We start from the raw sequence: 23,622 nt of genomic DNA on the forward strand, positions 1-23,622 counted from the left end.
TACACTCACTTTTCTGCATTTCTTCTGCCAAGAAGGAGCAGGAGCACAATTACACAAATCTTCAGAGGATGTTCTTATCGTGGCCACTTGGAACAAATACATACAAAGAGACCTTGTTCTCTCCCAACTAGGTATTTTGCAAGCTTTCCACAGAAAAAATGCACCATGCCTGCATGTCAGAATTCAACTGTGTAATACATATAAAAAGAGACAAGGAAAACTTTGAAACTTTGCAAATCTGTACAGATTTTCTGTGTGATAATGTTTGCCTCAGCAGCAGAAATGTAGCAAATTTTATATGGTAACAAATTGTTCCTTTGATACAAAGCACTCCTTCAAAATCAGGCATGTAAGTCATATCTTTATCTCTAACCTCTTCCTCAGGAAAATGCACACTTATCTATAACTGAATACCTAAAATAGTCTGAATTTAGGCGTCTTGGGTTGCAATGCAAAATGTAACCAAAAGTATGTATTCTATTACCATCTGTTAAAACCAGGTGGGGCAAAGTTCTTAACCTCTTCCATGACCCATCCCTCATAACTTCAGAGGAATATGAGCCAGCTGTTAAAACCAGGTGTGGCAGTGATCTTTATCTCTTCCACAACCCATTCTCCCTCCAGGGGATATCTTCTGTTGATGGACCATTAAGTTTCACTACATGACTGATAAAATTACATCATCCCATTGCCAGATGCTCCACCCAGGGGGAGGAGCCAACCATTCCTACCTGGATATAATCTGAGACTTGGAACACCACAGCAGCCTTTCTCCACTGGATTCCCAGAGCAAGACAGGACCCATTACACCACCACGGGACCTCCAGAGGGAAACTAAGTCCTTCTATGGGATCATTGCTTCAACAGAATCACATCTGTCACTGCAGGAGGACCGCAGCCACCATTTAACCTGATTGCTGACCAGCAGGGTGTCAGGTTGTATTCTCACTCTGTCAGTGGATGTGTGGATTTTTGTTAAAATAATACTGCATTATTTTTTTATTTTAATTTTCCTAGTAAAGAACTGTTATTGCTATTCCCATATCTTTGCCTGAGAGCCCCTTGATTTCAAGAATATAATGGTTCCAAGGTGGGGTGGTTTACATTTTTCCATTTCAAGGGAGGTTTCTGCCTTCCTTAGCAGACACTTGTCTTTTCAAACCAAGACATCAGGAAAAAACTATTTTCATCGCTTAGTCTGTAACCAAGCCTTTTGCAAATCTGTTTCTCTCCTCTTATTGAGCAAAGCAGCACAGAGCATTTGGCCAAGTTTCAATGTATAGAAGTCAGAGCTTCTGAAAGTATCCACAGGAACTGGCACACCAGGTTCCCCACTTCTGAAGGCAGAAAAGGACATGCAGGCAGCAGTAAAGCACAATTCACTGGAATCATCAGCAAATCCTTGACTATATACATAAAGCTTGAATTTCTACTTTAGGCCTTTTATTTCAGTTCTGTAAAAAGTTGTTCTGACAAAAGTCTGACTTACTAATGGGGGGCTGTTCTTGTCATTACCAAGCACACAACAGAATAAGATGATATTTTTGCAGAACAGTTCCAAAGATGAAAAGTCTGCTCTTGGATTCTTACAGTTGTAAATCATTAGATTCTGCAATATGATGGCCATATTTCCACAGCTCCCAAATTAGAGTGATAGAAATTTTTCAAAAACATGTCAAAATATTTTTTGCTTAATGCTTTCTTGTGAATCTGTTTGGCCATCTTTCAAGCAGCTCTACCACATTACACTGTACAAACAGAACTAAGATATAGACCCCATCTTGCAATTCTTATTTGCTTTTAGACTTCCTTAAATAACTCCACGATAGAAATTGAATCTCTCCTGCTTCTAACTGCATCTGCTCTACTAGATATCCTGTACTGGTCATGGCCCCACATATTGTCCCAATTATTGCTCACTCCTGCTGTTCCTTAGTACCCCAATAAAAAAAAAAAAACAAACTAAATGCAACCCCATATTTACATGAGAAACACCTGTAAGGGAGCAAGTATACATAAGTTAATATTTGTACCAAATGCTTCACACTTTTGCCAATATCAAGAACTGAATCCTTACATGACATCTTAAATGTTTTTACTATGTTACCTGTTGATTACTCTAATACTTAATCTCCTCTAAAGACAAAGAGAAGCATTTTGTTTCTGTTCTTAGTTTCACAGGAAAAAAAAAAAAAATCCTCTGTATGTTAGACCCCCTTCCCCTTAACAGGTACCACCACTCCATGCTGAGAAAGCACAGCCAGTTTTAAAATTGCTCCTGCCACAAAAATTGCAGGAAACTGCCTTTTGGTGATTAGAAAAGGGACTGACTGAATACATTTCACAGCCAGGGTTAACTCTTACACGCAATTTCATCTACATAATTAATACCTTTTTTATTTTTTTACTTTTCCATATAAGTGGAACAAAAATTTCTAGAGTTGTAGATATTAGTTTCGTAAGAGCAGGAATCCTACAAAAATACATTTATATGCAAATGAGTTGGATAAACAAACCTGTATAAAAACAGTAGAAGAAAAGCACTTGGTAGAATAGAAATATCAGTGGTCATAGGACATGAGAATACAGATATTTATTCATCTGTTTTTTGCCAACTGCACACACAACTTTCTATAATATTTTTGTCTTTGCACACAGATTAATAAGTATATGGTAATGGCATTGTTTATTAAAACCTCTGAATTTTATATTCAGACACATTTGCACAGTTAGAGGTCACACCACATGAACTTGGCCAAGCCACAGTGTTGCTCTAGTCCCTCATTTACAACCTTTGAACTGGCAAATGGATAAGCAAAGACTTTCCTCTTCTGCTAATTTACTCTAGCAGGTACTTTCCCTTTCCTGCCCTGCTACACTTATGCTCAGATGTTGCTATCAGGTGCTCTCAGGTTGCTACCAGGTACCCTTTACTTAAAATAAAATAAATAAATAAAAGCTGAAGTTCTTAATATTTGCAAATCCCCCATATTTCCAAACAATGTGTTTCTAAAACATATGGTGCACACGGTAAAAATAAACAAATAACACTGACAAGTACTTTTTGCATTTCCGAACATTAAAATAAGATTTAAAGCGATGTGACTCTACTGTGAGAAAACACAGAAGAAAATAAAACATGACCGCTTTTTAAAATACATTTATGTTTTGTATTGTGTGTTGAGACCTCACCAGTTTTCATAATCCATGAATTTTCAGAACTGCTAGGGACCCACAGAGAAATGCTCAAGTGGCAGCCAATTTCTTTGGAAATATCTTTTCTCAGTAAGCAAGTCACAAAGCTGCTATTGCTGATAAGAAGTAGCCTGATCTATCAAACCTCCTAGCAGTAAAACCAAGTTTTCCCTTCCTCCTCTCTTCCAGAGGTTTAAAATCCTTTGATCTCAGAGCTAGAGAGATGTTTACTACTTTTCCCAGGTAGCCGATTTCTCCCCTACTCTTTCCTATGCCTGAAGTGGTGTCTGTGGCCAATGACTGCCCCAGCAGCTGACCAGTGAGGTTGGGTTCAGGGATCCCAGCCAACTTCTGAAGCTCTCCTGCTCCCAACAGCATCTGCTCTCCAAGAGTCCCCATGCTGCTCATGTCTTCACGTGTTGTCCCTGTTCTTACTTGTTTCCACTGCTTCTCAGGTGTCACTGCCTTTTTCCCTTCTTTATCATTGCAACTCCAAAGCTCTGAGACCCCAATTTCACAGGTGGCTTCTAAGGATGTGAGGGGACATCAATGGAATATTCTTATCTGCATCCCCTCTATGGCACTTCCTCCTTTATCTTGTGCCTGACTGATGGGAAAGTTTCTCAGCAGGTTCTCTTGCGCAAGTACCTCAAAGGATGATAGCAAAAAATGAGTTTGAGTATAGGCTTCACTGTGAGGTCAGTATCTAATAACATTTCTCCTAGTTTTAGTGACACTGACAATGTCAAAGCCCAAAATTCAAGGACTGACAAATGCCTCCTGGTTTTGAAGCAAGATTCTTTCCCTTCATACACACACTGTTGCCTTCTTTCACAGACTGAAATAAAAGTTTTTGAAATAGGCTTTTGTGGTGATGGGAGAACGTATCTAATGACTCCAACTACAAAAAAAGATTGATATATACCTAGACCAATAAAAATTAACACCTCTGCAATTAACAAAAGAAATGTAGACACACCTTATGTCAATAGAGAATAGAACAGAAATTAAATTTAGCTATTTGAATATCATTAGAATTAAGATAAACTGAAAACACCCTGCTGGGATAGTGGTTAAATAAATACCATCTACTTGGGATTTTTCTTCCTGAAAAATGTCATCTCTTTAGTACCATCAACAGAAATTAAAATATAATTCCAAGGCTATAATACCATGGATGATGCTCTGTGAAAAGAAAGATGATCAAGTATTTAGCAATACATGTAAACCTTACTTCTGTGCTTTACACAAAGTACAATCCAGTGAAGAATAACCTTGCAAAACAGCAATGTCAGTCCTCACAGAGGAAATTGAGTAGGATGCAAGGACTGGCACCTAATTTTCACCAGCTTTTCAACAGACTCCAAAATGTTTTGAAGTATTACACATATGATTTTCTCAACTGAAAAGGAAGTGAACTTCTGAACTTCTTACTGTCTCATCCCTTGCCCTCTCATCACTTCTGTATGTCTCAGATGTGGTTGCTGAAAGATTGCTTGTGCCTATATTTAGATAGCTGTGAAGATCAAATGGTCTAAATGCTCTGAAAAGTGTCTTGCTTGGGTCTTTATCTAGTAATCTGGCAATTGGGACAAAATCATCTTCCAATTTAGAACTCAAAATGTTACGATCTGGTTCTCAGAATTATTAAAAGTATACAACTGTCACTAAAAAAAAATATAGTTTAAAAGGTTATGGAGCAGGAGGGGTGGTGTCCCTTTATAATATGTTATCAGATCTGGCTTCCTCTCACTTCAGAGTGTACTAAACACATCCTTCATCTTTAAAAAAAAGTTCATAGAATCAGAGGGAAGAAAAAAGCATCCTTCAAAAGTTTCACAGTTCTTTTCTCATGGCATCACTTGAAAGAGTGTTTTGGTTTCAGAAGAGATGATATTATTCCCTAAAAATATGACTTCAACTCCTACACTACCATAAATAGGCAGCTCCCATTGGGTAATATGAACACAAGAAAAAAACCCAGTTTCATTTAACATTTTCTACATTCCTTAAGATTTCTCAGTATATCATTTTCTCTATAAACTTGCATTACATGTGAATTACGTGATATTAATATGAAATTTCAATATAGAAAAAATTATTCTGTTATCCTTCAGAAACTGTTACCTTTGAGATTTCTCTCTCACAAATGCTTTTTAAGGCCACTGTTAATGGCCTTAAGGGTATTCTAAATAATTTTGTTTAAGGTAATCCATTTTTTGTTCTCTTCTGTTCTATTACAATCTCAAATTTCCATGGGGATTGCCTTGGGTATATCAAGACATATTTCTCCATCAGTGCTGCAGAGGACTGTCACTTGCTACTGCTATTACATGTTTCTTTGTTAAGTTATAACTTGAAAATCAACATGGAATTGCTGAGATTAACATGGGAAAGTTGTTATAAAGAAGCTCAGCTTAGTAGAAAGTTGTCTAGAAGTGTCTTGTTGGTTCAACTGAAGTAAATATTACTGATTTTTAGAGGGGCATTACTTCAGAAAAGTCTCTAACTAGAACGACCCATTAATTCCGACCCAAAGCCACAAATTAAACTCCTGTTTAAAAGAAATTTTCTTTATTTTTGGATAACATTTTACTCAAAAGGATATTCACAAAAAAAAGTACAACAGAAAGTCTTATTGGTAGATCTTAATAAAATAAAGCATGCACATAATATCTATGTGCAGGATTAAAGCCTACATCACTGTAGTTGAGAAGTTTATGTTTCATTTCAAGCAATAATGTAACAGTTATGTTTTGCCACCTCTTCAGTCTACACAAGTATGCTATTTAAATCAGGTTTTTACATTAAGCTACAAACTGTACAAGAGACTGTTCAAAAGCTTAATATGCAAAGCTCAGTTTGATGCATTTGCTCCTCCTGGAAAAAAAAAAAAAACAAACAACAGAATAATGCATATGCCAATTAAAATTTTGTCAAAAATGTATTGTAAGAACTTTTATTCCAAGATTTATCTACAAAGCACATTATAGAGTGGCTTTTCTCAAACTGGAGGTCAAAATTGGCTACAATCACAAAATCATTACTACTTTTGGTATCATACAGCTGGATTTTTGGAGATACCACTACAAGAACAAAATCACATGTGCCACTTAAACACAAAGAGTTTCACTGTTGTTTAAAAAAGAAAAAAAATCTAAATCTCAGAGGTACCTATTCACTTGTATGTATGCTTAAACTTATCCCAACTAAAATTCTGACATCAACAATCGCTATTATCCATGTTATTGTTTCAGATCTGCTTGAAGCTGGATTGCAGACAATGTATGTTTATCATTCAGAACTAGTTTCACTAAAATTCCCATGCAAACACTGGTAGCTGTAAAGCTACCATTGAAAATATGCCAGAAATTGCAAGGAGTAAGGTGATAAGCAGAATTTAAGGAAAAAAAAACAAATTAAAACACTTGAACACAGACCCAAAGAGGTAGAAATATTTCAACATTCCATTTCCTAGACACTAGTTCAGTATTTGCAGCAAAACCATTTTTGCTTGCAAGTCAAGCAAACTGCAGAGAAGACAAGGTTTATTCTCAGACTTTACCAATTAGCTGTTTCAAGTCTGAAGGTAATGTTTTGTGCAAGCTTGGCTCCATGGGCTTCTATGTTTTCTAACTTTAGTTACTAACTTTTAGTAACAGCCCATGGCCTCGGCCAGCACAAAAGACTCAGCTTACAGGAAAAATCAGACACTTCTAAAAGTAGTAACAACTAAGTTAAAAAGGAAAACATTTCATAAACGGCTTCGTAATCTGAGCCCAGACTTTGATTTATGTTGTCCATCTCACCTGTTTTGGTCTTCTCAGAATCCAGTTTGGAGGGCCCTGCACATGTAATCTAAGGTATATTGGCAGTGAAGGCAGATTTTGATAGAGATGAGGATATGTGAGGAGAAAAAGATTAATGACAGCAGAGAATCAAGTCTTATTGAATCTAATTTGGAATTTTTGATAAAACCAGCTGAAATCCAGCTGAAATCTAGTTTCAAGTATATCTGAAACAATAGCATGGATATGGCCAATATTGACGTCAGAATTTTAGCTGGGATGTTTAAGCAAATCTAAAAACATAAAGATATATTGTTCAAAGTACTTTTTAAATTCTGAATACTTAGTGGTGTTACATTAGCTTCCCTCATGTGACTTAAGTGTTCAAAAGAAAAAAACAAATAGAGACGCACACAAATATTTTTACTTTACCAATTAATTCCAATATTTTTTTAAAGTCCTGTGAAGAAAACCTTGTAACACAAAGGTTACTGCTACAATACAAAATATAAGAGACATGGGACTCGCCTTAGCAACCAAGCAGCAGAGCACAGCTTAGTACATACCTACATGGCTCACTGTCCTCTGCTCAAAATATCCCAGAACAGCCCCAGCCCAGCTCCATGCTGGAAACAGCTCACAAGAACTGTGCCCAGCTGGAAGAGTGCTAGTTGGCAGGAGCCAAACATGCTGACAAGCAGTGTAAGCACCGCTCCTCCAAGGCCATTCCTTTCTTTAGCAGCAAAGGCAGAATTGAAGATTCTTTGCAGCACTCAGTATTAGTGCAAGACTCTAGATAACACTAATACAATCCATGCAATGAGTTGAGAATAATGTCCATTAGCAGCTTATTCATCTACTTACTGTCTCAAAGCTACTTGATGTTTAAAAAAATGCAGCAAATTACATTTTACTAGTTTTATTAGATGTTCTTTTGGTGCAGTCAAAACCCAGATGATGATGTATTTTAAATTTTAAATGCACTTATTTCATGGAGAGTCTTTTAATATTTTCACTTTTAATCAGTCATTCTATATTATTCGCTCCAGATGGATTTTTTAAAATTCATAATTAGCATGAAATAAGCTCTCCATAACTGAATAGAATATCACTGAAAATTGAAGTTCAGTGGGAGAGATTTTAAGAATGAGCAGTGAACTCAGAGGACTGTCATTGCATTATTTCTGACAGTCTCCCACACTAAGTCTGGAACACTGCTATAGGTCAGGCATCCACTTAATTAGGAATTAAACAAAGGAGGGAAAGGGGACAAGAGGGCAGGTGACAAACTGAAAGCTCGCAAAATCTCCATAAGCAGAAAATTTTGGTCAACAAGATTCTCTTGCCATCCTCTGCTAAGATGACTTTGATGTCTTATTGCTGAGTATTCACATTTAAAGCAGCAGTGGGAAGAAGATCAATAAAAAGCAAACCAGTCACAGAAAAGCTGAATATTTTCCTTTTTATATTTTTTCTCCCATGAAGAGCAGCCATTTGAAAATACTAAACATCACTGGCAGCAGTAACTTTTAGCATGTCACAAGAAGGTCAATATGGTACTTACTTTGTAATTCTTTGGGTAATAGATGAGACATGTTGAAGCAGCTTTTGGTTCATTTGCTATTATCCTCATTATGGCTTTATCTGGCATGAGGGATCAGTATTTCTGAGCATTACACTACTCCTGTACAGACAGAAGGACATATTGTTTATTTGGCTGCCTACTGATTTCTGACACAAGAAGCTATCAATTATATTGTGGTATGAAAACCAGTGCCAACTAAAAGGACTCCTAACAGAGCACCATGATGTGGTTACTTATGAGCTGATTATTCAGCAGCAATCAAAACATTAAACCTAGAGAATATTTAATCTGAGGCTGGCTCTGTGGCAATCTCTGCTTCTTTTAACCTTGCAGGCTTACTTGTCACTGACTTAAAATATTCTTTTGTGAGGTGGTGCAGGATTCCCCACAATCTACTTGATTTCAGCTGCCAACAGCTAAAGCCTTTGGCTAAAATTACCCATTTAAGCAAATACAAGAGCAAGGCAGGAGATGCAATTACATTACTTTCCTATCGTTAGTTATGTTCTTGCCCAGTGTGTCCATTATTGTCTAGAAGATTTTGCAAGCACCATTACCCTAGATCCTTTAAAATTCGCCTGTGATGCAAGGTTAAATATCTCAACTGCATTAAATGTAATTTCAAACAATCTCATCATTATTACACATGCATCACTATTACAGACACTCAACTGTGCATCTATGGTTGAAATTAAGTTTTGGCTTCACAGCAAATATCAGGTGCAGAAATCTGATTAGAGTCCAAAAATGTCTGCTGGGATCATCTGGATCCCTTTTTCCAGTCAGGAGCAGACACCACAATTCATTAAAAGGAAAGGATGTTTTGCAAATATGTGCTACCCCTTGCAATGAAAACCATGTTCACTCACCAGCTGAAACAGACAGAATATTCTGAAGTGACTTGAAAGAAACCCTAATGTACATAAGGCAAAAGAAAAGAGACAGGATGAAGCAGCCTAATACATGTGATATACTTTTAGGAGTGAGACCATCTGTATTGCAGTACTTCCCTTAATATCAAGACTTTCCTCTGCATTTCTTGTGACATTTGAAGATCTTTTAATATATTTATGATATATAATGAGCCACATCTCATGCATTCTAAAATATGTTACAAAGGCCAATTAAGGCTTCCTACATATGGAAAAAATGTAAAATTTAATTAAGACATCTGTCTTTAGAGTAAAGAAATAGCAATAAGGAGTCAATACAATGGACATCACCTGTTTTGTTTCTTAGCTTGAAACTATTATCCACCCAAAATGGGACAGACAGAACCACAGAAAGCCCTCATGATGGAGTAATAAATTACTTCTGCCCTATAGAGGATGCTAAGAGATAAAAGCTTTAGATCAGGATGAAACACACTGAGTTTGAGATGGGAAAAGGCAGAGTATGAGAATAAGGATGGAAAAAGTCTCCAGCACTGTAAAGAAACTAAGGCATTTCTGAGTGGAACAGGAAGGAAACACAGCTCAATCCTTCCTGGTGGACTACATGCCTGAGGAACATACAGGCTTTGCTGGAACACAGAAGACATTAAACCTTGCAGGCAAGTCCAGACACAGGAGACAGGACAGACAGACTATTATATATAAAACTTTTTTTTGTTGTTTTTTCCTAACCTTTTATTTTAAAGTTAACTACCAAATTTTTCCTCCCAGTAAAACCATTCCTAAAATTTATATATAGAGTCATGCAATCCAGGTTGGAAGAGCCACAGGTAGGTTTAGGGAATACTCACTGTAAGGAAAAATAAACCCAGCTCACTTCAAAGCATAAATGTGAATTCTCAGTCAGAATAAAAATGAAACAACATAACCATAAGAGTCAGATGCTTTAACTTGATGCTTGATTCAGATGAGCTAAACTCAAACTCACTAACTTGGCTTATCAGATAGTTTGGAGGAAATCTCTTATTAAAGAAGTATCAGAATCATTAGGTCCTGAACTTAATGCTTAAAGTCATTTTTCTTGTAAAAGCAATCAACACAGTTATTAGGCAAGGTTTCTTTATTCTTGGGATAAACTTGTTTTCCTCCTCTAATAGCATCATACCAGAAATTTTTATCACCTATTACCTATTGTGTCAGTCATACATAATTCAATGCAAGCCTTCCTGTTTCTGTCTGAGAGCTCTCTGTTTGGCTGTGACTCTGACCAAACCAAGCAGAAGAGTGGGCAAGGATCCACTGTTGTTTCAGTGTAACTTTACAGTGTAGAAGCAGATGCATGGCTGTACTGTACAAAAGCTTTCTTTTACAGAATCTTTTTGCTGGAACACATTCACAATTTTGGCTCAAGCTGTCAGATTTATTCTTTCAACAATCAAGGCATGCTTTTGGAAAAGTTAAAGAAAACTGGTTAAGGGGTTTTTGAATTAAAAGCATAGAATTACAATGCTTTGCAAGTTTAAACTTTTTACACATAAATAAAAATCAAGTATTATCAAAACATGCATAAATTTTTGAATGGAGCTTCAAAGCAGAAAACAAGGGGTGCAGGGACAATTTAATATAAAGACATTGCTCCTTGTAACATAGCAGAATTCAGCACTCAGAAAAAGAGAGGAATCTTCCTAATTAAATTATGGGGCAAATTTTCCACAGATATGCTTTCTGCCGCAATCACCATCATCAATGTTATTCTACACTATTCAAAAATAATATTTTACCATGGCTTGCTTGCTGTTAGCCCATATGTGATAAAAAGAGAAAAAATAAGCAGCTACAGAAATGCACAGGAGCAACCTTCACTCCCATTCTTTTGTCAACACAGTGACAGCTAACCAGGTGCAAAAACCTCATTGCAAACTGTTACATCTGCATGTCTTGGAATCACAGCAGGAGTTTCTGTTAGGGTGATAACTGTCCAAGACACAGATTTCAGAATATTCTTCTGTCATATTGCTTATTTTAGACAGCAATTAACAGAGCTGCCAAACAAGTTCAAATATGCATCCCTTGAATGAACAAGTGCAAACTTTGGGTTTTGCTAGCTTCTAATAAGGTTATTGCAAACAACAACAAAAACAACAACAGAAAAACAAAATAAAACAGCCCACTTGTGAACTTCTCAACAATTGATTTTTCTTAGCTTGGGAGCTACCAGGAGTACTCCAAACTACATAGATACTAATTTTGCTGTCCTATTTTCTTGTCTGAAGTACTTGTTTAGTACTTCAGAGTGCTTCTTTCTCAGGGTATTTATGGACTAAGACAAAATACATTGCAAGAGTAGCAAAACATGTTTGTTGGTGACTAAAATAAACAAATACCCTCCAAAGTGCAGAAGCACCATGCCTGTTTCTGTAGAGATCAGCTAGGTTTTACAGATCTGCTAATTGTTTCCATCAGACTTTCACTTCTGGTTGCCACAGCCTTCCATTGATAGAGCCTTATTCTGTGGATTTCATTCATTCCTTTTTTCCCTGTCTCATATCTTAAGGACAGAAGAAGCAGAGTAGCTGGGACATTAATGGAGCGCTAAATAGAACAGCAGGAAGGTAAATGGAGCCACAGTCAACAAAGAACAAAAAGATGAGAAGAAAAAACCTGGTGAACCACTTCTTGTTCCTAGCACTGAACCACATGAAGGTAACCACAAAAGTACTCATTTATTACAACCCACATGGCAAGCTGGATGTAGGTGCTGCTGGAGAGCAACCTCTTTAGATTTGGTAAATATGGTCTAGACCAAGGGCATCAATAAATTCTAACTAAACTTTAAAATGTGCTTAGGATGATCTGGAACCAGGAAGAAAAATCATCATACACACTTATTTCACAGTCTCTATCCAAATATGTAAAATCTCTCCTGTTTCTCTTTTCCCGAAATGGGAATTAATGACTGTTTCAAGGGACAAAACATGACAAAATAACAAAGCCAAATAAATAACTTGCAACAAATGATGCATCCAATTCACTTGCAATGAAGACTTTGTTTTATATATATATATAAAGTCATTTTAACAGCAATGACAACAGCATCAAAATAAGCAGTTGTAGATGGGTTCTCCCTCATTTAGCTGTAACAATAGATTCTGACTTTTTGATATTTTCTGAAAATTTTCAAAACCAGTAGGTCAGTGTGGCATACTTTTATAATTCTCTTTGGACTTTATGTCAAAGTTGAGGGTTTTAATAATAAAATAAACAAAAATAAACAAAAGGCTTACAACTACAACTTTTAACTTTCTACATACAGTTGTTACAGTAATTTTTTTATACATCATTACGTATGTACATCTCTAGATCTAGATGCCACCAACACATCTCATATCTCTTCTTTCACCATTTTCACTGATGCCTTCCTGCTGAAGCATTTCCATTTGTTCTTTCTTTATACCACCACTAACATTTATATTGCATATTTGTATTGTCCTTTCACCTGAAATGTAGTCTAACATAATTTCTGCTTCAATCATATAAGTCTACTGAGAACCAATGCCATTCTTTCCAGACTAAAGCCTTGAAAGAAAAAATAAAGTACATCATGAGATATCTAGAGACTTTCACTTCCTCAGAGTGATACTAAATATATCTGCAGTTCTTAATAAAATAACCTCATTCAAGATCAACTTTGTAAACTATAATAAATGAAGGGCAGTAGTTGGCATACAGGAAGGCAGAGATGTTTTTTGGAGACCCTCAAAACACCTAGATGCTAAAAAATTACTCTACAGAAACCTCATGAAGTTTGACAAATACAGAATCCTACATCTAGAGGCAATAAAACAGGCTGAGGAGCAGCATTGCAGAAAAGGACCTCGGAGACTTGGTGGACAAAATGTTGAACATGTGTCTATACATGGCTTTGCAGCAAAGTCACACTCAACTGCCTTAGGAAGAACATATCCAGTCAATGGAATTCCTCCCCATTCAGACTGCATTTGGAGCACTGTGCCCACACATGGAGTTTCAGTCAAGGAAATCAGTGCATTCTTTGCAGGCCCAGGGCACACCCTAGTAGAAACATCTCTGAAGATGTGTGGAGTCAGCCTCTTCTCAGAGGTGCACAGAGACAGAATGAGAGGCAAAACACAAACTGACAAGGAAAATTCCAATCAGGATTCAGGTAAAAACTTTTTAACCATAAGACACCTCAAAAATTGAACCAGAGTCCATAGCAGCAGCATTATTTCTATCCTTGGAGATATTTAGCATTCAACTGGACAGAGCATCAAATGACCTAATAAAATTTGACCCTGTTTTGTGCTTTCCAACTTAAATTACCCTATGAATACTAAGGAAGTCTTTAAAATCAAATTGCTCCCTGTAGTCTTACTCATATGAATAAAGTCTGACATAAGAATACATGTAGAAAGCTTTGGGTAAAAACAATAAATATATTGTAGAGGGGGGGGAAAAAAAAATCAAGTTACCTAATTTGTGTCAAACACATTTGGACTCACCACCATCCTACTTTTGATGTCATTTAGCAATTTCCCAGATATTTTCCAAAGTCTGCATTTTAGTTTCTATTACCTTTTTCCACACACCTACAAGGTGTTTTCCTTTTAATGAAACAGAGGGGAAAAAAGTCTCATTTACTGAAAACTTAAAAATTACATTCAGGTTCCAGAGGGGAAAAACCAAACTTCATCATTTTCCAACTACATCCATTTTTAATTCTGGAGATATATACGAGTGCCCCTGTGCATCTGTGACAGGTTCCAGGAGGGGGACAGAATTTTTATCCTACTGATATAGTCTCAAATCTGGCTTCTAAACATTGTCATATTGATATTCTCTGTGAATGCTGACTAGTTGTCTATCTGGATAAAATGGCAAAAGTACTCATTACAAGAATCTAGAATTGTAAATTTTCCCAGCAGGGCAACAGTTACTCAAAGACAATAGATTTCTAGCTCTAATAACCTTGGTTTTATCAGACAGCATCAGGAAAAACCAACCCTGACTTCTCTGTTGTGTTTTGAATTTTTAATACCCTGAACTCTAGTTTAAGATAGAGTACCTTCAGGGGCTCTTTTAATTTACACAACCAGTTTTAATGGTAAATACTTTTCCCTTGTTTTTAAACAACTGAATCAAGGGTGTAAATCAGTCAGACACTTAGTATCTTTTCCTAGTCAAGGGTGGAAGATTTTCATCCCAGACGATGATTCCACCTCTTAATAAAGAGCTACCAGAAATAATAAAAGCACCTCTTAATAAAAGCTACCTCTTATTCAAGAGCTGCCAGAAGCTGCTAAAGAGGAAACCTAGATGACTAGATAATATCTCAGATAGATAACATTAAATGATCACACATTCTCTGGGCCTCCCTGGAGGGAGAACATGCAAGGAAATCCTTGCTAGAATTAGTGCTGGGGCAGAAATTGGTTACCATCTCCATCACCAACAGCAAGCACTCTTATACCATAACACAATCTCAGTGGAACCCATTACTGAGAATGTTCCATGAGGGTTTTAATGTAGATTAGTTTTCCCCTATGTCTGAAGAAGTTAAATCTTACTACAAATGTCTGATTTTCACCTAAATCATTTTATGTTATTTTTCAATGTCATGATAGCCTCATACAACTCTTCAAGTTACTGTTATTAAGTAGAAGAAAGAGTTAAAAAATCACTAAATAGTCCTTTTTTCTTTAGAAAAAATTACAATATTATATATATTATAAATCAAAGCCTTAACTACAGCATATTTCAACATCTGCCTATATCCACCCCACTTAATAACACAGAGGTGTAAATCCAAGAGCTGTATATTAATTTAACAAATATATCTAGCTTCTTAGTATTCAGATGAATACATTTGTCTATATACAACAGATAATTTTTGCATGTGTTCTTTAATCCAATTCTCCCACAAGTTTATCTAAGGCTTTGTGAATTTTACATGCATGAGATACTGGGCTGAGTAGTCACAACTGACACTGATAAGTAAGAGCAGTGTCAAAATTTCTTTTCCTTTGCTTTTCAGTTTTGCAGCTGTGAAAACTAAAATTTACAGCTATCTCAAGATATGATATACCACCAACAACATCCAGCAAATACTTGCTATTGCTCCTATCTTTCTAGTTCTATACAGTAAAATCTAATCTTTATCAGATACCTACTATGGGACTATTGAATTGGTTGGGAATAATTTTACTGCAATAAGCACGGAAATTGTATGAAAATTTATCTCTAAAGCCTTCAAAAAGTTAAGATGAAGAGTTAAAATGCTTGAAGTCCTAAAGAATAATTTTTAAAAATGATAAAGTAAATGGCATGTCAACTTGTCACTGAAGTTCACTGAATTGGGGAACCTCTTCGGTTTCCTTCAAAGAAGGCAAGTGGGTGGTCCTCTGCACAGGCTCTCGACTTTCAGGAAGAATGAACAGCCTTCTGAAGTGAAAACAATTGTTGTCTACTTTTGAAGTACTTTCTCAAGTTAAAAAAATTGACTAAGTGAAGTTCTAAATGAGGATTCTTTCTAACTTCATGAGGAACTCAAATGTCACCACCTCTGTGCTGCCCATATGTACTTGGAATAGATTTACAGAATAGTGGGAAAAGCCTATTTGAAATCATGTGAAGATCAAATTTAGATTTTAAAAATTAGATACAGATTCTCTACCTCTATATTTCAACAGAGCTAAAAACTGTATTTCAAGTTGATACCTGAAAGCAGACAAGAGGGAGAAGACAAAAGGAAATGTCAGGTTTCTTCCCCTTCACCCTTTCCCTTTTTATTTTTTCTGATATATGGGTGATTTTTCAGCTGTCATTACTGTGTTCTGGCTGTAAGGCTCTGTCAGAGGCTGCTATCCAACTCTCTAAGCAAAGGTCATCAGTGGCAGGGATTGGGAAGTATTAGAGAGCTTACAAGGAGACAGAGATAATGACAAAAATCCAGTGTTTTAAGCCCCCTGCCATACCCCTCCCACAAAATCCTCATAATGAACTTTCTATGCTATGAGGTTTTGGGGTTTTTTAATCAACACTCTGTTGTAAGTTTCACTGAAAATAAATTATATATTTTGGTACATCTCTTCATAACCTGATTCAACCTTTTGGATTTTAGCTACCAATACACAGAACAGATTAAAAAATAAGCAAACCCCAATCTCTAAAATAATCTCTATGCAGGCCACCTGATGCACAAACATGCCTTAGCCTCAGAATGCAAAATCAGGTCAATAGTGAATTATGGTTTAACCTATTAACATCCCAACACACCTAACAGCCAACAGAGTACCCAATGAGCCTACAAGTACATGTATAGATCAGAAGTTAAAACAGTTTTTCACAGTGTATTGCAACAAGAATGCCTAACAATAGGACCAAAGGTAAGGCAAAGGCAACTGAAGGGGAAAATGACATATTATAAGCTTGAAACCTCCAAAATTCAAAGTGTTAGAAGAGAAACCACTGCAGCATTGGATGAGTTATTTGGTTGACTCAACAATAACAGCAATTATTGTGGAAATTATTCAAATGATGTGCAGTTAATTTGGCTTGCTTCCCACCTATAGTAGATTAGTCCCCTGATGTCAGGTGCTTCAGCTATTATAGTAATGATAAATGATACAATTATTATATTAGTGATGAAAAATTTTGCATATGGTTAGTTATACAGGCTATTATCCAGGTAAATTAATTAAAAAAAAAAAGCAAAATTTGCATCTTGGTGATTTTCTTGGGAAAAACTGCTTAATCATCTTGGTGAAAATAATAGCGATGAGCACTGACAGAGTGTAGAGCTGGAGCCTCCAAAATTCCAAACAGCAGCCTAAACCACCAAATGAAAAGATGATCTGGAGGATTAGGATGAATCAGAGGGCCAACCCAGATTCCACATCCAGCAATTGGCAACAATATAACATCATATCTTTTAGAAAATCAAAGTGTGAAAGACAGATATGGACCAGGTTTGATTGTTTTCTGTTTTTTCTCGGAAGACATTCTCAATCTCGGTCACTTCCTCACCAGACTATGTGCCAAGTAGAGTTAGCAAGCAAGAAAAAAACACTTCTCCGTCCACCTCAAATCACTTCATTAAAAGAGGAAGACAATTCATTTTCAGATCCATCTTAACCTTATCTCAGATTGCTTTTATCAAAGTGCCTTAATTGAAACCATATTGTCATTTATATAGCAAAATTAAGCATATGTGAATGTTTCATTCACTCAAAATTCAGAACTTTAACACAAACTTTTGCCCTTTTTGAGGTTATTGCTACATTTTCTGCATTTTTAGTTGATTTCCTTAACATAATCATAAAGCCCCAAAATAATTTCTCCTGTCAAAATATTGAAAGGTGTCTTCATCTTAGCCATTCTGCCATATGTCTGCAGCATAAAAACCCATGCCAGCCTATAATCAGTAGAAGAAAAGCAAAATTAAGGCTATAGATGTTCCTGCATATCTTATTAGGTAGAAGTTGGCACAGAATACTGCACAGGAATTTTTCATTCCTAATTTTCCATCCATCTCCCTCTCTTCAAAGCAGGCTTCCTATGGCATAACAAAAAGTGTGATTGAAAATTGTTACTTCGGTCAGAATTCTCAGTTTCTCCTTAAGTCGCATTGTGACCATGTGCCAAGGACATTTGGGTAAACTTGATTTAGTCTCTGCAGTAGTATTCAAATTAGGGACTCTGCATAGAGAAGAAAAGTATTTCCTGAACACCCAGCATCATATTATAATTTTACTGTTTGTAATTTTTGTATTTTGTTTCCATCAATATAGTAGAATTAATTTTTCTAACATGAATGTTCATAAAAATATGTATTACTTTGCTTACAAAGAAGATTTTAAGATTTTGCCAAATATTTCTTAAGTAAAATTTGGCATTTACAAATATGTACTGTATTGGTCCATCACCTCCTGTTCCACTGATTTAGTCCTAAAACTAATTAGTACAGTATGAATGGCAAAGTTAACCTACCAGCTATGTTCACTTAGTGATGTAAATTATAAACTACCCTTATAATGCCCTGGGTGTTATTTAATCTACTATCCCAGGTGAGATCCTCCATGTCAGTATCTTACATTTCCTAAAACGGCCAAAGCAGAGCTGTACAGTGACTCTGCAGGACAGAAGGAATATGAACAGAAGTGTGAAAAGGTCAGCTGAAGGTGCAACAAATTACTCAGCAAAGTATTTCTTGTGTTGATGATAATTCAAGGCTATTTTTAACACAATTTGAAAAATGCAGGAAAGCAAAGAGGAGAAAATGAGACTATTAAGTTGAAAAGAAAAAGGAGAGCAGTAGGAACATCCTCAGGTCTAATATTTTCAGATGTTACTGAACAGTTGTTCAACAGTAGCACTGGGAACAGAGCTGTAGAGTTTGTGTCCCAAGAGTCAATGAAAGCACAAAGTGGTGTCTCTCCAGGCAGTTCTAAATCAGCTTATTGAGTGACAGCAGTGGCTACACGGGCTCTCTGATATGCTGCTGCATTACTGAAAGCTAGGAAAAATTCTAGATCAGGGATGCACTGACTTGCTTTAAATGAAAGAAAATTATTTATCCAATGATAATCTAAATGACCTGGAGCTTTTCATTCCAAACATTTTCATTAATTTAATCCAAATAAATATTTCCATTTGCACTAAGTTATGTAAGTCACCGTAGCATAAACATCTAAACCAATGAGAACAAAAATAGATTTTTGTTAAAGCAACAGTTTAATATTTTAATAACTTGTAAAATAAAAAGATTATGAAGAAACACCTGTGACCTAAAGAAGACTCTTCATGGATGTTGCTATCCTAATCTATTATTTTACCAGCTCTACTTTATTATTCTACTAATACTAATTCCAGCAAAGGGATGAAAGACATGCCAAGTGCCACCTGTTCTTTACATATCCATTGTGCAATACTCATCTCTCTCTCAGAATCAGTCTGCTCATACAGTGCTCTGTTTTGATATGGCTAAGAGATGCCTGAAGATATTTCAAAGCATTTACCCGGGGGTTAGCCACTGTACACCTCAGAAGGCACAATGTGTAATTCTCAGGGGAGCACAGAGCAGGGACCTAAGCCTGAAGAGAAACTTTCATTACAGGATATTTCTTCCCTTCTGCTGCATTCCTACACTGACATAGAAGTTTATAGTTTAAAATTAACACAGAATGCATTTTTGCATTGAGCATCTCTTCTTGCCTCCAAATTAAAATCACAGATTCTATTTTCCTATCCTGCTCTTAAAATCAATTACCTTTCATGCTGCAGCCAGCTCTTCCATTTGTAATATTCATACAGTTCTCAATTTATTCATGCTAGAAGAAAACAAATAAATTCATGCAAATTTCTTCAGTCTTAGCATTAACAGTTGTAGACAGGTTATGTTAGACTAAAGTTATTTACATTAATATTTTAAGTTGATTCTTAAGGGGAAAAGAATTTTTAAAGAGATGACCTCGTCTTGGCTTCTAGAAACATGCTACACAAACACTCAAATTTTCTCATTTATGACTATAAAAACCTATAATAAATTGTTGCAAGTCAAGAAAGGCTGTAGTTATTGGTTCTCGGGCCGTTAACCCCAAAGTCCAAGAGAAAAAAAATTATTTATAGATTTATGTCTCCAATTCACATAACACCTGCAAACAGCAAGAAGGGTGCCTTATTCTGCCTATCAAGCGTGGTGACAGATTAATAGGAAAAGATATATTGCAAACAAAATACTAAAAATAAATCAGTAGTGTCAAAAACAGTGATTGCATTCTCAAGTGAATTTTTGTTTCCACAAAGTTACAACATTAGCACGTCACAAAATATTTTGTGTGCACAGAGCCAGAATGACATTTGCACCTAATGCTCAATGCTCATAAAGGATGAAAGTGTCCTCATTGCAGAATATATCAAAATGCCTAAAGGCGACATCAAAGAGCAGGTAATGGGGGAATCACATGAAATGTTGTAGACTGTTGCACTGCAGGGGCTAGGGGAGCCTGGAAACACTGATACCATGCCAGATTGTGCTGAACATCCCATCCTCCCTTTGCATTCGCTGGTAGAGTGCAAACAATGACACCAATGTTCCTCAGGGCGTACGGCGTCCACACAACCGCGCAGACACAGAGCTGGATACCTCTGACATTTAGCACTTGACCTACAACCCTCTGAAGAATGCTTCCTTTGAGCTTGCAAGGCTTCACATTAAGCCCTTACATAACTACCACATGGTGGAAATTCCATTTTTCACACACCTGGTACAGATTTACTAAAAATTGACAGAACAAACTCACACACACTATCACAACTATGCATCTACAATACATCTCCAATTCAAAATTAGAGTTGATATCAACTAGACATGTTAAAAGGAAAATAATCAAATTATTAATTTATAAAAAAATAAATAACTTTTAGTATATCAATTACATCTCTAAATAAAAGTTTGCTGGATTTTAGATATGTTAGTCATGAAAATGTGTTGTTACTGTGCCTCTGCAATATTGTGTTACCTGCCACTGAAAATTTCCATGAAAGAAATTTTTTCCTCTATCAAAGCTACTTTGTAAGTTATAAGTTTAAAAAGATAGGATTTTTTCTAAATAAAGAATAATCATCTGCAAATGAAGCTGAACAAAGACCTAGCATGTTTAAAGAGTTTCTGATGCTCCATTAAGACCATTAGGAACATAAAAATGGTCTGACAAATACTAATGTTCCAAAAGGGATTGTGTTTAAATTGATTTTAAGTCAAAATAATAAATTACTTTTCTTGTACATTCTAGGAAAACTAGTGAATCTAAGCACATTATGTGATCTTGATAGGAAACTGAACATTCTTGGAACGTGCAAGAATTTAATTTGTGCTTAAAGGGAGTTGGAGATCATTATTACAACCCTATAAACAAAATTATTTATTTTGGTTTTACATTCTTTTCTCCTCAATATTATAGTAATGACATATTCCATTTTGAAATTACAGAGTTTATGTAGACGATAGAGAATCACAAAAACAAAAGAACAAGATAGGATAAAAGGAATAAAAATGTGTAACTTTTAAGCTTTTTTTCATCCAGAAAAATGTGTTCTATCTGTTTAGATTTTTGAGATCCTTGTCAGTGCCATTTCTGAACTTCTTATGTATAATAACAGATTTGTTCTCCCCATATTGGTCCAAGACAGAAACAGAAACTGCCACTTTACCAGAGGATAAAATTAATACTTTCTTCACCCCAAATCACTCAAAAATACTTTGGACAACACCGTAAACAAAACCCGCATTCCTATGTACACAGCTCATTTATGAAGTCAGTTTTTCTTCATAGTAAGGATGGATGTGGCAGCAGTGATGTAATAATCAACACTTTACAGGCATTAAGTCTCAGTAATAAGAAAGGAATGGCCTCAAAAATACTCAAATCTATATTCAGCCAGGCACTTAAATCACCACCAGAACTGGAAACAAACTCCATGAGAACTTGCACCTATGACATGGAAAAGCATTTACAAGATGACTGTATTTATGCATTTTTTAGTATTATCTGACCAGAAAAAAAACCCTCAAAACTAAGGAATTATATACAGAAAAAAAAAATAATAAAATTCACTGCTGTTTGAAATAGAGGCTTAGAGGCTTAGCCTAAAAGAATGAAAGAAGATGGAAGTAGCAGCCACATTTACATGTTCTATCACAGATATATTTCTGCTGTCGAAAACTGGGGAAACAGAGAAGATAAGCCTTGAAGGTGATGTACTCTGCAACTGTGTCCCATATTTTTTGTGCTGGTTTGCATGCTTAAACTGCCTATAATCCTGAAGTTCTAACAGCAACAAAAGTGTTCAAGAATGAAAGCTAGCTTGTACTACTGCCTTTGTGAATTGTAGCAATGGCTGCTTTTGAAAAATATCCTTTTAACCTTGAAAGCAATTGATGTCTTCATGCAGTGATATATGGGGATATATGCTCAGTAGTTATGAGCAATCACTTCACCTTGCAGGCTACAGCTATCTGTAGAGATCTGTGCAGTTGCAGGACCCAGTTAATCACTGCATAGTTTGGCCATCAGCTGGATTTATAACTTCTGCTCTAATAGCGCAGTTGAATCCTATTTTCATGTTTGGGGAAGTTGTATCACAACTGTGACCAAATTAGAAGTTTCAAGAACAAAAAACCCAAATCTGATTATGCTGATTTGTTAATGTGATAATGGAATTCTGCTACCATGACAGATTTTGTTGCATGCATTATTAATCCAAATAACAGTTAAAAAACATTACTGTAAGATTAAAAGAAACACCTGACAAACTCTACTATAACCATGACTCAGATATATACATCAGACGATCTTTGCATCCAGCAATGACCCAAATTACTCAAAATGTCATTCTGACTCCTTTTAAACAGCTTTTTACTTTTGCGTGCCACCTAATAATGAGCTATTCAGAACAGCAAGGAAGTAGCTCAAGGAATGTGTTGCAGGAAGACTACAGATGTCACTAGCAATGAAAAAGCAACAGAAATTGCATTAGTGCTCTAAGATGTCATAGGATAACACGTATTTTAGCCTTTATTCACTACATCAGATCTTGAAGTCTTCAAGTTTCTCAGCTATTGATCTGGGAAAATAAAATTAAAACCACTAAAAACAAACCCTCTCTTCCCCAAAAAACAAACAACCAAGCCCAAACCCTAACACAAAATAACACTCCAACACCTACCTTAAATTTCCTGTAGGATGAACAGACAAGGTTAAGTTAGTTCATGTTATGTTCATCAGAACCTGACATCATTATTCCTTCCTCTGCTACCTACCCAATAAAAACTGAAAGTTATGGACTGAGCTGCCTTTGTTCCCTATTTTTTACTGGTTTATTCAGATTCTGTCACATTTATTCCTTCTGTCACATTTCAGAAGGGTTTGACACATATTTGGAATTTCCTGTGTGTATTTTGTCTTCCCACTTGGATATTTCTGCTCCTTATATTACATGTGTTCGACACATCTCATGTATCTGAGACACGATGGTATCACTGTTCACTGTGAAAATATAAATGTGTACCAATTTCCAGCCAAGAAATCCCAAAGAACAAGATGCCATTGTGGGGAATTAGGAATGGGCTGATATTTTTCTTGCT

The 23,622-nt window shown here is 36.0% G+C and overlaps 2 long non-coding RNA genes across 2 annotated transcripts in view; both read right to left on the reverse strand.

Moving 5' to 3' along the window:
* The window catches only part of LOC111925399 (uncharacterized), a 218,009-nt gene that overhangs the window by 129,613 nt on the left and 64,774 nt on the right, over positions 1-23,622 (reverse strand). The window lies entirely within an intron of this gene.
* LOC111925400 (uncharacterized) lies at positions 5,753-21,744 on the reverse strand. The gene is made up of 4 exons (XR_002862224.2): positions 21,690-21,744; positions 19,747-19,807; positions 8,548-8,667; positions 5,753-6,075 (listed from the first exon to the last, which is right to left on the reverse strand). It is a non-coding gene; the product is annotated as an uncharacterized LOC111925400 (long non-coding RNA).

Source organism: Cyanistes caeruleus, chromosome 1 (genome assembly GCF_971803275.1).
Source record: "Cyanistes caeruleus chromosome 1, bCyaCae1.hap1.1, whole genome shotgun sequence".
NCBI lineage: Eukaryota > Metazoa > Chordata > Aves > Passeriformes > Paridae > Cyanistes > Cyanistes caeruleus.